Source organism: Lissotriton vulgaris, chromosome 1_2 (assembly GCF_964263255.1).
Source record: "Lissotriton vulgaris chromosome 1_2, aLisVul1.2, whole genome shotgun sequence".
NCBI lineage: Eukaryota > Metazoa > Chordata > Amphibia > Caudata > Salamandridae > Lissotriton > Lissotriton vulgaris.
This window is the reverse complement of record NC_141686.1, coordinates 265,356,010-265,371,705: the sequence shown is the minus strand read 5'-3', so window position 1 is coordinate 265,371,705 and position 15,696 is coordinate 265,356,010. Positions and strand designations below refer to the sequence as shown.

At 50.0% G+C, this 15,696-nt stretch overlaps 1 protein-coding gene across 2 annotated transcripts in view; it reads left to right on the top strand.

The window, feature by feature from the left end:
- Positions 1-15,696, top strand: part of IPO13 (importin 13) — a 627,153-nt gene that overhangs the window by 126,218 nt on the left and 485,239 nt on the right. The gene's annotated exons all lie outside the window — the stretch shown is intronic.

Here is a 15,696-nt window from a genome sequence, read left to right as displayed (position 1 = left end):
TCGAGTGTACTCTGATCGTGGTAATGCATGACAGACATTGCAGTGTGTACTCTGATAGTGGTAGTGCATGATACAGGCAGTGCAGTGTGCACGGAGTGTACTCAGATAGTGGCAGTGCATGATGCAAACAATGCAGCTCCGATACATAATGAAGGCAGTTAGACACGGCCAACATCACATAGTTATTATAATTGCATTTTTATAGCGCTGACTACCCCTGACGAGGCGTCAAAGCACTTTTCTGCGAGTACCACGCTACTCTGGAACCCAAAAAGGATTAGGGATGAATTAGTATAGGGAAATGTGAAATTAATTTGAACGGTGGATATGTGAGTCTTTTATTTGGATTGAAAAGGATAGTGAAGGGATTGAAGAGAGAGTCGGGATGCATTTATATAGCGCTTGATACCCCTGGTTTGGCATCAACGCGCTTTTCGATAAGCAGCATGCTACTCCGGAACCTAAACAGTAAGCAGTAATTTTGTTCCTATAACGTCTTAAACCGATAGTCAAATCCCCGCTTGTCGTTTATATTCGCAAGCATCGTTCCCCACCTAAAGGGACTCTGGAAGCTGTCTAGATGGAGAGAGAAATCGCTCCGGTCAGCGCGCTGCACCACAGAGCTGTCCAGCTGCTGAACTGAGCCCTCTCTTCCCAGCAAGGCCAGCTGTGTTGACTGGAGCCGAGCCACAACAGAGGGAGCTGTCCAGGGTGCTGAACTGAGCCCACTCTTCTCAGCATGGCGAGCTGTCCTGACTGGAGCCCTAGCCACAGCAAATTGAGCTGTCCCGGAGCTGATCGGAGACCTCACAACAGCACCGACTGCTGTGCTCTAAAGCCCTGCACACAGCACCGTGAGCTGTGCAGTTGCTGAACTGAGCCCTTTTCCCAGCATGGCGAGCTGTGCTGACTGGAGCCCTGCACACTGCACAGAGAGCTGTATTTAACAGGACCCTAGCCACAGTATAGTGAGCTATCCTGTCCTGAAGCAGAATCCACAGCATGGTAGAGCTGTGTGCTGACTGGGAGCCCTGGTAGCAGCATTTACAATGTGCTGTTCTGGAGCCCTAGCCAAAGCACAAAGTTGTGCTGACCGGAGCCATGTCAACAGCACGGAGAGCTGTCCAGGCACTGACCAGAGTCCTGTCCACGGCATAGACTATATGCTGTCCTGGAGGCTTAGCCACAGCACAGAGCTGTGCTAACCAGGAGTTTCATACACAGCACTGAGCGCTGCTGATCAGGACTGCATCCAAGGCATAGAGAACTGTGGTGACTGGGAACTCTGTCCACGGCCTGGGAGAGCTGTGCTGACCGGAGCAGTGTCCACAGCATAGAAAGCTGTGCTGACCACGACCCTATCCACAGTACAGAGAGCTGTGCTGACCTAGAGCCCTGTCCACACCATCAAGACCCGTGCTGACAACGGCCCCTGTCCACAGCATAGAGAGCTGTGCTGACCACGACCCTATCCACAGTACAGAGAGCTGTGCTGACCTAGAGCCCTGTCCACAGCATCAAGAGCCGTGCTGGCAACGGCCCCTGTCCACAGCATAGAGAGCTGTGCTGATCACGACCCTATCCACAGTACAGAGAGCTGTGCTGACCTAGAGCCCTGTCCACACTATCAAGAGCCGTGCTGGCAACGGCCCCTGTCCACAGCATAGAGAGCTGTGCTGATCACGACCCTATCCACAGTACAGAGAGCTGTGCTGATCACGACCCTATCCACAGTACAGAGAGCTGTGCTGACCCAGAGCCCTGTCCACAGTATCAAGAGCCGTGCTGGCAACGGCCCCTGTTCACAGCATAGAGAGCTGTGCTGATCACGACCCTATCCACAGTACAGAGAGCTGTGCTGACCTAGAGCCCTGTCCACAGTATCAAGAGCCGTGCTGGCAACGGCCCCTGTCCACAGCATAGAGAGCTGTGCTGACCACAACCCTATCCACAGTATAGCGAGCTGTGCTGACCTAGAGCCCTGTACATAGCACTGTGAGTTGTCAAAGTAGAGGGAGACATTGGTCGTGCAACACAGAGAGCCGTACTGGTTCTGAACAGGGACCCTATCTGTTAGTAGCACAAGGCAGCTCTGCTGACCGGTAGCCCTAGCCATAGCAAAGGGAGCTCTCTAGGTGGAGGGAGAAGTCTGTCCTGTCGGCACTGTGCAGCACAGGGAGCTGTCCAGTGCTGGGCGGGAATCCTTTCCACAATACAGAGAGCTGTGCTGACACTGGTCTTGTGGGTTCTGAATCTGTGCAGAACAGAGTGCTGCCAGTGTACTTAAAGAGAAGCCGTCCACAGAACGGAGAGCTGTGCGGACCTAGTATTGGCAGCTGTCCTTATCATGCTGTGCTGGCTGGGAGCCCTGTGCACAGTTCAGAGAGCTGTGTTTGGGGCCCCTATTCACTGCGCAGGAACCTGTGCTTAGTAGGAGCCCTCCCCACATCACTGGGAGCTGTTGTGTCTGTGATCCCCCACATCTCCATCACGGGGAGTTCTGCGTCCATCACGGGTCGCTGTGGTGTCTGGGGGCTGTGCCTCCTTCAGGAGGAGCTGTGGTGTCGGGGAGCTCTGCCTCCAACGAGAGGAGTTCTTCAGGAATGGACGAGTTCCTGGAGCCATATCCTGCCATGTAAATTGAGAGATCTGTCCATGTGCTGTGTCTGAGGTATTTCTAGGACACGGAGCTGTCCAGGTGCTCCACTGAGCCGTTTACACAGCGCCAAGAGCTGTTTAGTTGGGGGGGAAGAGCAAGCTATTAAGTATCTATTGCTAGATTTGCCCTTGCAGTACAGGGAGCAGCTCGAGCTTTCAGGATCTGTCAGATCCTGCTTCTCTGTTCACGCAGGGAGCTGTCCATGTGCTCCCGGATCCCTGTTTCTCTGTACATACAGGGAGCTGTCCAGGATCGTTCAGATCTCTGCTTCTCGGTACAAGCAGGGAGCTGTCCAGGATCGTTCAGATCTCTGCTTCTCGGTACAAGCAGGGAGCTGTCCAGGATCGTCCAGATCTCTGCTTCTCGGTACACGCAGGGAGCTGTCCAGGATCGTCCAGATCTCTGCTTCTCGGTACACGCAGGGAGCTGTCCAGGATCGTCCAGATCTCTTCTTCTCTGTACACGCAGGGAGTTGTTTAGGAGCTGCCGGATCCCTGCTTCTCTCTGTACAAGCTGAGTGCTGCCGGCTCCCTGCACACGCATGGAGCTGTCGGATCCCTGCTTCTCTGTGCACTCGGGGAGCTGTCCAGGAGCTCTGACCCTCCGTACACAGAGGGAACTGTCCAGGTGCTGTTGGAGACCTGCTAATCTGTACACGTAGGGAGTTTTATGCCTGCTGGTAGAGCCTTGCCGCTCCGTACACACAGGTAGCTGTCCAGGAGCTGCCGGAGCCCAGGCCCTCTGTACACACAGGGAGCTGCCGGAGCCCTGCCTCTCTGTACACACAAGGAGCTATCCAGGAGCTGCCGGAGCCCAGGCCCTCTTTACACACAGGGAGCGGCCGGAGCCCTGCCCCTCTGTACACACAGGGAGCGGCCGGAGCCCTGCCCCTCTGTACACACAGGGAGCTGCCGGAGCCCTGCCCCTCTGTACACACAGGGAGCGGCCGAAGCCCTGCCCCTCTGTACACACATGGAGCTGCCGGAGCCCTGCCCCTCTGTACACACAGGGAGCGGCCGAAGCCCTGCCCCTCTGTACACACAGGGAGCGGCCGAAGCCCTGCCCCTCTGTATACAGAGGGAGCGGACGGAGCCCTGCCCCTCTGTACACACAGGGAGCTGTCCAGGAGCTGCCGGAGCCCTGCCCCTCTGTACACACAGGGAGCGGCCGAAGCCCTGCCCCTCTGTACACACAGGGAGCGGCCGAAGCCCTGCCCCTCTGTACACAATGTACACACAGGGAGCGGCCGAAGCCCTGCCCCTCTGTATACAGAGGGAGCGGCCGGAGCCCTGCCCCTCTGTACACACAGGGAGCGGTCCAGGAGCTGCCGGAGCCCTGCCCCTCTGTACACACAGGGAGCGGCCGAAGCCCTGCCCCTCTGTACACACAGGGAGCGGCCGAAGCCCTGCCCCTCTGTACACACAGGGAGCGGCCGAAGCCCTGCCCCTCTGTATACAGAGGGAGCGGCCAGAGCCCTGCCCCTCTGTACACACAGGGAGCGGTCCAGGAGCTGCCAGGCCACTGATTCTCTGTACACACTGAGTTTTCCAGGTGCTGGTGGGATGCTGTCATGCCCTGGCCTGCTGCACACGTGAGCTGTCCAGGTGCTGCCTCAGCCTGTGTAATCTTGCTAGCCGATTTCAAAACCGTGACTGGACTATGGGATGAGTCCAGTATGAATGGGGTGAGCACACAGATTCCTTGCCCTGGGGTTCACCAGGGATGGTGTTGGAGCAGCTTGCGTGCAGGATTCCAGTGGGTCAGTTTCACCATAGGAAAAGACATGGATGGGAGGGGTGAGGTTTACCGTATGGGGGCAGAAGGTAGCTACTTCGCGCCTAAGAAGCGGATCCCAGGGCAGGCTCTGAGCACGATGCCACCCAAGGCACTTCTTGGATGTGGCATTGAGCCACAGAGTGTGGGGTCGGGTCTGAGACCTCGTATGCTGGCTGGTGAATGAAGGCCATTGCAGTAACAGAGTCTTCAATGGGACTATGGAGATCCGCGCCAATGCCCTGATAAGCTATTTTATGGTGGGAGTGGTTCCAGTTTGTGATTAAAGTATACTCCGAGCCAAGCCCAAAAAATGCAGCTGAGCTTAACGCACTGGGACTGAAGGTGGGTGAGAGAGGGGTCGTATTCTTCACAGTACATGTTGTGTACGAAGAGTTGTAGCGTGTGAAGCAGCATAATCCAGATTGTGATGACAAAGCCAACAGTTAGGGATGTTGTCTAGTTTAGAACATAACTAGTACACCCCATAAGCACCGACCGCCCAAGCTGCTCTCACACACAAGTGATGTAGGACATTGTATTACTAGTTGAGGAGGTGAAACCCTACTCAAGCAGCAACCACCGTCTCTGTCAGGGTGAAACACAGGCAAACCGGAATTTAAGCTGTACTTAACCTTCTCTAGCTTGGCACAAAAGCAGTCAGTCTTAACTTAGAGATAACGTACAAAGTATTTATGCAGCCCTTCAAACCGTAATAAAGTGAAAAAACAACACCTGACAATTTAAAAAATAGAGTAAAATGTAATAAATCATTTGAGACCAAAACGAGGAAAATCCAATCAATAGAATGGAAAATATGCAATTTCAATGCTTTTAATAAACATAGTGCCTAGAAGCACAGACTGCCAACTGTGGTTATCTGGTTGCACTGGCCCAGAACAAAGTCACAGTTTCAGGCCAACCAGGACGGAGTGTGTGCCATATACAGAGACCAAGTTAGGCCCGTTGAACAAAGTTCCTTAAATCCTGGTTTGCAGTGTTACAATATCCCGCATAGAAGATGCTTTGTGCAGTGGCGGTTTCAGGACATCTGTAGTGCGGCGATTCAGATCCTGCATCATCATTGAGGGTGCCGTTGATGTGGGGTGCTAAGACCTGCATCGAGGAGGCTTCGCACAGCGACGGTTCAGAGGAAGCGGCAGGCTGCAATGCAAGGTCTTGTATTGGGGATGCATCATCGGTTTTGCTCACAGGACCTCAGCTGGTCTGGCAGAGTCCCTTCAAGGGTCCAGGACAGTAGTGGCACCATTTGGGGGAGTAGGACTCACAACAGGCAGAGTCCAGTTACTGGGTTCGAGTTAGTTGGAGCATTTTCTGTCCCAGAGGCTCGAATCATGATGCCAGCCAATTAATACTTTGTCGCTTTGGTGTTCCTGCCTCAAAATGCATGTCCATTCCTTTTCACCCAGGCAGTAGCAAAGAAGCATAGCAGTCCTGAGTCTTTTATAGGTTCAGCAGTGGTTTGAAGGTCTAATATTTATACTTGGTGTCAATTTTGAATTAGGAGAATGTTCTGCAGTTTTCCATCCCCTGAGGTGCTTGGAATTTTCTGCCACCTGTCCTGGCCCCAGCTTGTTTGTGATCACAAAATACTTGTGTCAAACCCTTTGAGTGTACTTGGGCAGAGCTTTTGTGATAGGCAAGCATAGTAGGTGACAGCCCCTCTCTCTCAAGTTACTGTTTGGGAGCAATACACAAAGAGCAACTGCCAGATACACCTTGTCCTGGACCCCTGATACGGGCGGCAGGCACCAAGTGGTTAGGACTAGAAAATGTTAACTTCCTTAAAGAGGCGTTTTCAGAATAGTGACTTAAAATCCAACTTTACCATTAAAGAGGGTTTTACATTTCAATTCTTCAGAAACCAAACTCAATATTGCTTTCCTGTTCCTAATTGAAAGTTAGCACTTATTAAATGTAATATTGTAACCCAATGTTATCCAATAGGAGAGGTAGGCATTGCAGTAGTCCAAAAATAAATGTAGGCGTTTTTAACTATCAGGACATGTACTTTTTTTTTTTGTTTAAATCATTTTTATTGTTTTCAAACAAAAAGGACATTGCATCAGAAGAATAATACACATTTCCGGGGTATGCCCCCGCAAGGACATGTACTTTTGACTTTTACATGTCCAACTTTTTAAATACACTGCCCTATGGGCTATTTAAGGCCTGCCCTAGAAGTGTTGTATATGTGTTAAAAAGGAATGTTTAGGCCTGGCAAAAGGTGTATTGTGCCTGGGCGAAATGGTAGTTTAAAACTGCACACACAGGTGGCACTGGCCACCCTGAGACCGGTTTAAAAAGGCTACTTAAATGGATGGCTCAATATGTGCTGATGGCCAACTAATAGCATTTAGTTTACCGTCCCTGGGTACAGGTGTTACCACTTTACTGGAGGCTTACTAGCAAATGAAATAGGCCAATTGAGTGTGAGGCACGTTTACCATGTCTAAAACAGATAGCACAAGCACCTAAGCACTGGTTAGCAGTTAGAAAGCCTGCAAAAACAGGAGGGTGAAAAGCAAAAAGATTGGGGGAACCCATGCCAATGACGTCAAGATGCTATTACTCATAACATGTATACACCATAGGCACCTGCAGCCCAAGCTTCACTCGCACATAACTGGTATACGCTACAGTCACCTGCAGCCCAAGCTTCCCTCGCACATAAATGGTGTTCACCACAGGCATCTGCAGCCCAAGCTTCCCTCACACATGGCTGGTATACGCCACAGGCATCTGCAGCCCAAGCTTCCCTCACACATAACTGGTATACGCCACAGTCACCTGCAGCCCAAGCTTCCCTCACACATAACTGGTAAACACCCCACTCCCCTGCAGCGCAAGCGTCCGTCACACATAACTGGTGTACTCCACAGGCATCTGCAGCCCAAGCTTCCCTCACACATAACTGGTATACGCGACAGGCACCTGCAGCCCAAGCTTCCCTCACACATAACTGGTATACGCCACAGGCACCTGCAGCCCAAGCTTCCCTCACACATAACTGGTATACACCATAAGAAGCTTCAGTGCAAGCTTCTCTCACACATAGATGGTAAAACTCATAGCCAGCTGCAGTGTAGGTGTCCCTCACACACAACTGGTAAACACCATAGACCGCTGCAGTGCAAGCTTTCCTCACACACAAACGGTATACACCACAGGCAGCTGCAGTGCAAGCTTCCCTCACACTGTGGTGTGGAGCAGCCGTCCAAACTGCATTCTTTTACAAAAGGTGTCCTTTCTGATTACTCCCCCCTGCATTAGTTAACATGATTACTTGTTGGCTATTTTACGCTGTTAGATTACAGACCTTACAAAATGAGTTTACTTCGTTTGAGTTACCCTGCAGTATTTTGAAGATGACTGATTACATTTATATGTATTTGACTTCAGAAGGGCGCTCCACACTCTTTACCCTGTACTGCATTACAGGAGGGCAATTTGGCTGCATTACTGTGCATTACGTTGCAGAGGGATATTGGGCTAATGGCTTTTGCAAGCACAAGCTAATAAAGAAATTACTCTAGCTACTTTCCTCTTTCTAAATTAAAGACTGTTGTACTTACTCTCTGTTGGATCAATCTAGGAGTTCCCTATGATTACTTGCTCCTGTAACAGAATACAGAACACAATTGCTTTGATTACTTCAGCAGGCATTGGAATACAACTTGGTACTTAGATTACCTCACTGTTTTAGATATTATTCTGAGTATATATCCTCAGCAGTCATTACATATTCTGAATACTGCATACTGCCTTTGATTAGAATGGATTTTAAAAAGACGTTTTTAGGGTATAGTAAATTATTTTGAATACATAATCCTCTATTGGATTTAAAAAGGTTTTGCAAATGTACTCGCTGGATAATACTTATGTAATCATGAGATGCATTAAAGGCATTTGTTAAAAGCAAAATGACAATCATGAACATTACCTGCGCCATCTTGTCTGGAGTCAGTTCCTAAGTGCACATAAGCTGCAGTCATTCTGACCGACCGCAGCCATTTTGTATTCTGTTGGTCACCTTTGTTTTACCTTGCCCGTACTAGCATCTCTCTGGCCCTCTGACTGCATTGGTATGTGTGCTGGGGGCTATGAACTCTATTGCCACAACAAACCTCAGCACCACTTGCTGCCATAAAACTAGTTCTTCCTCTCATCTCTGTTTACACGGAAGCCCTTGGCCATTCTATCCCTCCCTTCACCTGGTCACACAAACATGGTTTATTGCACTGCCAACAGGAAGACTTGTTTTCACCAACAATGGGACCTGTTTTTATCAATAGAATGGACTCTTAGATCTGGCCTGTCTCACATGTTTTAGACCCTGAAGCAAGGTCTAGCTGCAAGATAAGATTGTCTGTTTGACCTGGGTGGGAGGAGAATTACTGTTGGGCTTGTGTGACAACCTGCCCGGGGCGGAGACTACAAGCTTGTGTAACCATGTTGATGAAACAAATGCATTGTGTAAAACCGGTATAAAAAGAAAGAGCCAAAAGAGATAACGCAGAACACCTCCCTCAGACATCCCGGTGTCTGCAGTTGACGTGGTCTCCTCATGAGAAATAAACCTTTTTCTTGTCTTCCAGTTTCCAGCGCTTGCCTAATTATTTTGATAGCGAACCCAAGGTGAATTAAAAGGTGAACCCTGCACCGGGCAGGATTGGGGGTCTTAGAAGACTCGCTGCTTTTCACAAATTGGCGCCCAAACGTTGGGGCCCATCAGCGACACGTGGGTCCAGTAGAGAGGTCCTAACAACGGAGTGAACAACTAAAGGATTGGAGTGCACCTGCCTGAAAAAGACCCTCGTCTGGCTGCCAATCAACTGAACTTCACCGGTTTCGAATGGACCTCTCTCAAATGACCTGCGGTCCTGACAGGAACGCCGCATTGATCGTTGGAGTAAGAGGACAATCAGGCGCTGGAAGGGGAAGACTAAGAACTGTCCAATATGGTCTGGGTAAGGCCGTGAAAAAATGACTTAAATTGATTGATTGATTGAAATACTAGTATTTCTTTTTGAATTAAGTTAGACATTCCCTGCTTGCAAACAACGTAGAACAGGAATATTCTCTCTTTGCAGACAGCGAAGGACAGGTAGTGCAGACTTTTTGCCTAAAATTGATTGATTGAGATATTCAGTTTGACCGCTAAATACGTCATTCCTGTTTTCTCTAGATTGTTTTGGACCGGACCGTTTGTTGGAGGTCAGTCATCCGGCACCCCCGGAAGGCACCCCTAACAAGGACATGTACGTAAAGTATGGATTAGCCACCGTAGCTTATAGCAAACTATGGCATAAATACACTAGGAAGGACCAGTTAAATCAGTGGCCACTGACCGGATCTTTCGATCCTGCTAAAATAGAAATGCTAGAATTAGCTCTCCACAAAAAGAAAGCTAGACCACCCATGTTTGACGGTTTTGGTTTATGGCAAAAAGAGGCAGCTCAAAGGTGAAAAGAGACAAAGCTAGACAAGAGAAAGAAACACGAAAATCAGCTTACTAAGCCTGTAGAAAGTTAGAAGAAGAACTAAAAGAAAAGGAAATCGATAAAAAGGAACAGGAATCAAAAATATCAGGTCAATGCCTGTTAAAACGCCCTCGACTCTTTACCCCGGGTTACCGGCAAAACAAAGGATAGATTATGATTTATTATCAGGACCCCCAATGATACACATGCCACCCCCTTATACCCCATCTCATCTCGTAGTGCAACGCCAGGACCCCCAAAGTATAGCCAGATATGGCACTATCGCCTCAGTCTCCACCGCCTCTGCTCCCACCGAGTCACCCACACCAAATGCCTCATCAAAGGATGCAGTATAGAGTTAGGAATAAGTGCGCGATACATAGGGCTTTAAATTGTGTTCTTTGGCGGATAGGTAGCCAATGTAATTTAATCAGCCCGGCTTTGGCAGATTGATGCCGAGGGATCTGAAGTAGTGTGCGGGCGGCGCAGTTCTGTACAGTTTGTAGTCTCCGCAGCGTATATTCTGGGGCCGCAAGGTAGTGGGGGTTGTTAAAATCAAGTCATGACTGGATAAGGTCCTGGATGGCTACCTGTTTTGCCTCCATAGGTAGAAGATGGAGAACCTTCCTTAACATCCTAAGGAGGCCAAAACAGGTAGCTGCGAGTTTGGTGGCTTGGGTGCCGAAAGACAGAGATCTGTCCAGCCATACCCCAAGGCTCTTGATATTGTCCTTGGGGGCTGGGGGGATGCCCAAGCAGGATGGCCATAGAGCACTGAAGGAGTTAGGGTCGGCAGGGCCCAGGAGCATTAGCTCTGTTTTATCCCCGTTCATTTTGAGTGAGGAGGAGGACATCCAGCTCTTAACCTCCTCTAGGCATTTCTTGAGCCCTCCTCTCGTTGTCAGGTTAGCTTCCTGCGCCAATGAGACCACCAGCTGAGTGTCGTCAGCGTAGGAAATGATTTTAACTCCAAACTGACGAACAACTTCAGCCAGTGGCCTCATATAGATGTTAAAGAGCGCCGGGTTTAATGAGGAGCCTTGTGGTACTCCACATCTTAATGGTCTGCTGGTAGATGATGATTCTCCGTCAAATACCCGGAAGGATCTGTCCTTCAAAAAGGATTCAAATCAAGACCATGCTTTTATCTTTTATGCCGATGTTCGACATACAGTCCAGCAGTATGTCATGGCTGACCGTGTCGAAAGCCGCGCTTAAATTAAGGAGGATCACTGCCACTGATCCTCCTTGATCCAGGATGGTTCTGGATTCCTCGGTGACCATGAGGAGCGCGGTTTCGGTGCCCTGTTTTGGTCTGAAGCCTGTTTGGGTGGGATCCAATAAGTGATGGTTTTCAGAACCTTCACTCCTGAGGCACAGCCGGGAGCTTTTTAAAAACTGTCTGTATTTTAATTTGTTTCACTTGCGAGTCACGATTCAAGTGTGGTGTTGATTTTAAAAGCACTCACTAACTCTCCTGACGGTCGCTGGCACACCGCACTGCGGACCCTAGCGCAGCCGCGGCCCTTCGACAAACACCCCTCAGCTGCCGCCATCACCGGCGTGCAAACCGGTCACGCCCCCAGCGAGGCCACGCCCCCCGACCTATATCTAGCGCTGATACACGAGCGCTTAGGAAGAACCTTCACTCCTGAGGCACAGCCGGGAGCAAGTGTGGTGTTGATTTTAAAAGCACTCACTAGCTCTCCTGACGGTCGCTGGCACACCGCGCTGCGGACCCTAGCGCAGCCGCGGCCCTTCGACCAACACCCCTCAGCTGCCGCCATCACCGGCGTGCAAACCAGTCACGCCCCCAGCGAGGCCACGCCCCCCGGCCTATATCTAGCTGATGCACGAGCGCTTAGGCAGAACTTTCACTCCTGAGGCACAGCCGGGAGCTTTTTAAAAACTGTCTGTATTTAATTTGTTTCACTTGCGAGTCACGATTCAAGTGTGGTGTTGATTTTAAAAGCACTCACTAGCTCTCCTGACGGTCGCTGGCACACCGCGCTGCGGACCCTAGCGCAGACGCGGCCCTTTGACCAACACCCCTCAGCTGCCGCCATCACCGGCGTGCAAACCGGTCACGCCCCCAGCGAGGCCACACCCCCCCCCTCCAACATCCTCCACCTCCAATAAAGCATGTGTATGTGGAGGAAGTGCAGCGGACGAGCGCAGCGGGCACGACGATTGCGCGCCGAAGGCGCGCTTAAGGCAAGCTCGTCTGCGCTCGTCCGCGCCGAGTCCGGGCCTAGGGCCACCCCCCTTAAACCCCAAACCCCAAACTGCAATACCCAGGCAGTACAGCTCCGCTAACCTCCAAGAACTAAGGCTCCTTCAAAAGAAGTGTAGCCAACACTCGCTTCATGTAGAAAGCCTTCCACATACATGCAAGTTGTGCAAATCGATCCTCAAACCCCAGCCACCCTTGGACCAAGGCCACGAGTACCGCATGTTCATGCTAAATTGCAGATCCCTGCCCAAACATAAGGACGAATTTGCACTCCTGATGGAAGAACTCCTGCCTGACATAGTCTTCCTGACGGAAACTTGGCTCACCTCAGACTCTGACCCGGCCCTGGTCACAGCCCTTCCACCGGGTTTTCAAATCTCCCGCCAAGACCGGCCTAAAGGTAGAGGAGGAGGAATAGCAATCTACAAAGAGCAGTTCCTTTGCCGAGTCATCCCAGAAACCATCCCGGACTGCGAAAGCCTAGCCTTTAGCCTTGAGCTCTCCCCAAATAACTGTTTTTCAGGTACCCTCATCTAAAGTCCCCCCGGCCCCCCAAAACAATTCCACAACCAACTAGCACGGATTGTGGCCGAACGAGCCAGTACCACCGCTAACTTCACCCTGCTAGGTGATTTTAATTTTCACTTCGACTCCAAAGCAGACCATACGGCAACCCTTCTTATAGATGACCTTGCAGCGTTGCAATTACACCAATCGGTCAGCTCCCATACCCACGTTCAAGGTCACCTGCTGGATCCAGTATTCAGTAACTGTCCTAACCTAAAAACTGGTCTACCTCTCCCTCTCCCATGGACTGACCATCTACTGGTCCCCTTCTCTTGGTCTACTCCCAGACCCTTAGCCGCCAGACCCACTGTAAGAATAGCCAGACCTTGGTCTTGCCTTTCAACTGAGAAATGGACCACTAAATTGGCCAGCAACTTACCACCTCATAATGAGGACCCATGCCTCGCAAACCTGACTTACGAAGAATGGATCACCCAATCACTTGACCACTCTCTACCTAAAAGGAAAACCACTACAAAACGTTCCCACAAATCTGCTCCCTGGTATTCAGAATCCCTTAGGACAAAGAAACGCCAGTGCAGGCAAGCTGAAAGGAAATGGCGTCTGGATTCCTCACCAGAATACAAAACTCAATACCGAAAGCTACTTAAAGAGTACAAAGAACAAATCAAGGCCAGCCAAACAGCATATTTCTCTAAAGAAATCATCTCAGCCAAATCTAAACCTAGAGAAATCTTCCACATTGTGAAAAGCCTCACCAAACTACCACCTAGCCTGTGTGAGACCAAGTCCACAGAACACTGTAATAAGATGGCAGATTTCTTCCTCCAAAAAATCACTAACATCTATGAATCCTTCCCTTCCGTGCCCATCACCCCCCCTCACCCTGATCAATTCTAACCCGACACCCCGTTCCTCTCAGCCTCTTCCCACACTGGACCACTTCACCCCCCCAACCTTACGACTCTGGATTCCGTGGCGCGAAAAGTCAAATCAGGGTCTCCTGACGACCCAGCCCCGCCAGACATCATTATGTCAGCTACCCAAATCACCCTACCCATCATATTGGACCTCCTTAATTCCTCTATCACTACCGGCATAGTCCCGCTGGAATGGAAACAAGCCATGGTCCGAGCCTTATTAAAGAAACTTAGCTTAGATCCCTCAGACCTCAGTAACTATCGGCCAATCTCTCTACTACCCTGGCTGAGCAAAATCCTAGAGAGACATATCAAGAGCCAGCTGGTCGACTTGTTCTTCGGGTTATGTTTGCCAGCAGATGTGTGTAAACAGATTAGGCAAGTAGATCATACCGAACTGCTGGGTCATTCCTGGGAACAACTCAACATACTAGATAAACAGCGAACCCTGGTCCAAAACCGGTTCAAACAATATTGGACCTCCCTGACAAAATAGTGCAGAAAGTGAAAACGCTGATCCCAGAGAAAAAGATAGACTGGTCCATAGTAACCTCGTGCCGCCAGAAACCACAAGAGGATGTTTCAGACTATTTCTCCAGATTTGAATCTGTGTTCTCCGATTACAGTGGACAAGACATGTCCACCACAACCAGACACCACTTATTTGTGCAGAACTACGTCAAAGGATTGCTGCCAGATGTATCCCAGAAACTACAAGCCAGCGAAAGTAGTTGGGCAGCATCTAAACCGGCGGCCATTCTCCAAATGGCCCAGTACTACGAGCATCAGAGAAACTAAAATGACAGGGCTACAGAAAGGAAAAAGAAGGACTTGAAGGAAAGGGTAATGAAAGCACAACTCCAGGGTGCGAATACAGGAAGGGAGTAAACCAGCAGCATACCCCTAGAGTACAGCCACCATAGGAACAATCCATCAACATCATATGTAGGACGCCAAGACCAAGGACAGGATCAATGTGCATTTTGCCAAGAATATGGACACTGGAAATCCCAATGCCCGGCTTTGTTAGGAGCTGGTAGGGGCAGAGGGGCGAGGAAAATAGCAAGTGGACAGAGAGGAAGAGGACGTGGGAGAGGGTATGTGAATGAAGTAAGCGAGGAAAGGCCAGGAAGAGTGAACGCATTTGACCATCCCAGACAGAATCAGTACCAACAGACAGATTACGATAACACTTACGGCTTTGCATAGGACAAAGGAGGGATCCAGTCGAGGTCTCTTTTGATCAGCAAGGCCCTTATGTTACCGCTGAGGTCCAGGGCACAAAGTCGCCATTTTTGGTAGACACGGGAGCAACACGTAGTGCGCTATCCAAACGACTGATTCCAAGGGCACCCTTGTCAGGCTCACATGTGACCTCAATAGGATTTGGCGGTACACCCTCCACCAACCCTTTTTCCCGGCTGATCCCTTTTAATCTTGACAGCAATGGCGTCGAAATGACTTTCCTCCTCTCATCTAACACCCCAGATGCCATTAAGGGTCTCGAACTTTTGAAACACTTCCATGCGACTATCAGATGCTCGCCGGACGGAGTGCGTGTCATCCTGTATGACAACCCCCAACGCCATAGTGAGAACCCTTTTCAGCACATGTTTTCCATCTCCGAGACCGACACATCCCTACTGGACACCTTGCCTTTACACTTATGGACTAGGGCTGATTCAGACGTAGGACGAATGATGATTGACCCAGTAAACGTAACAATACGACAGGACGCAACCCTACCGAAGGTACCGCAGTACAAAATAACGCCAGAGGGTGAGAAAACACTGACAGAGATCATACACTCTTTGGTAGAGGCAGGGGTGGTAGATAAAGTAAAGTAGTGAGCAACATTTGTAACAGTCCCATACTACCAATTATAAAGAGACAGGGAGACGGAAAAGCCTACTGCTTCATCATTGACCTGCCGGAGGTAAACAAAATCGTAGTGCCACAATACCCAGTAGTTTCCGACATCACAATTTTGACTTTAATCACCTCCAATGCCACCACCTTCACTGTGATAGACCTCAAGAACGCCTTCTTTTCCATACCTATACACGAGGACAGCCGCTA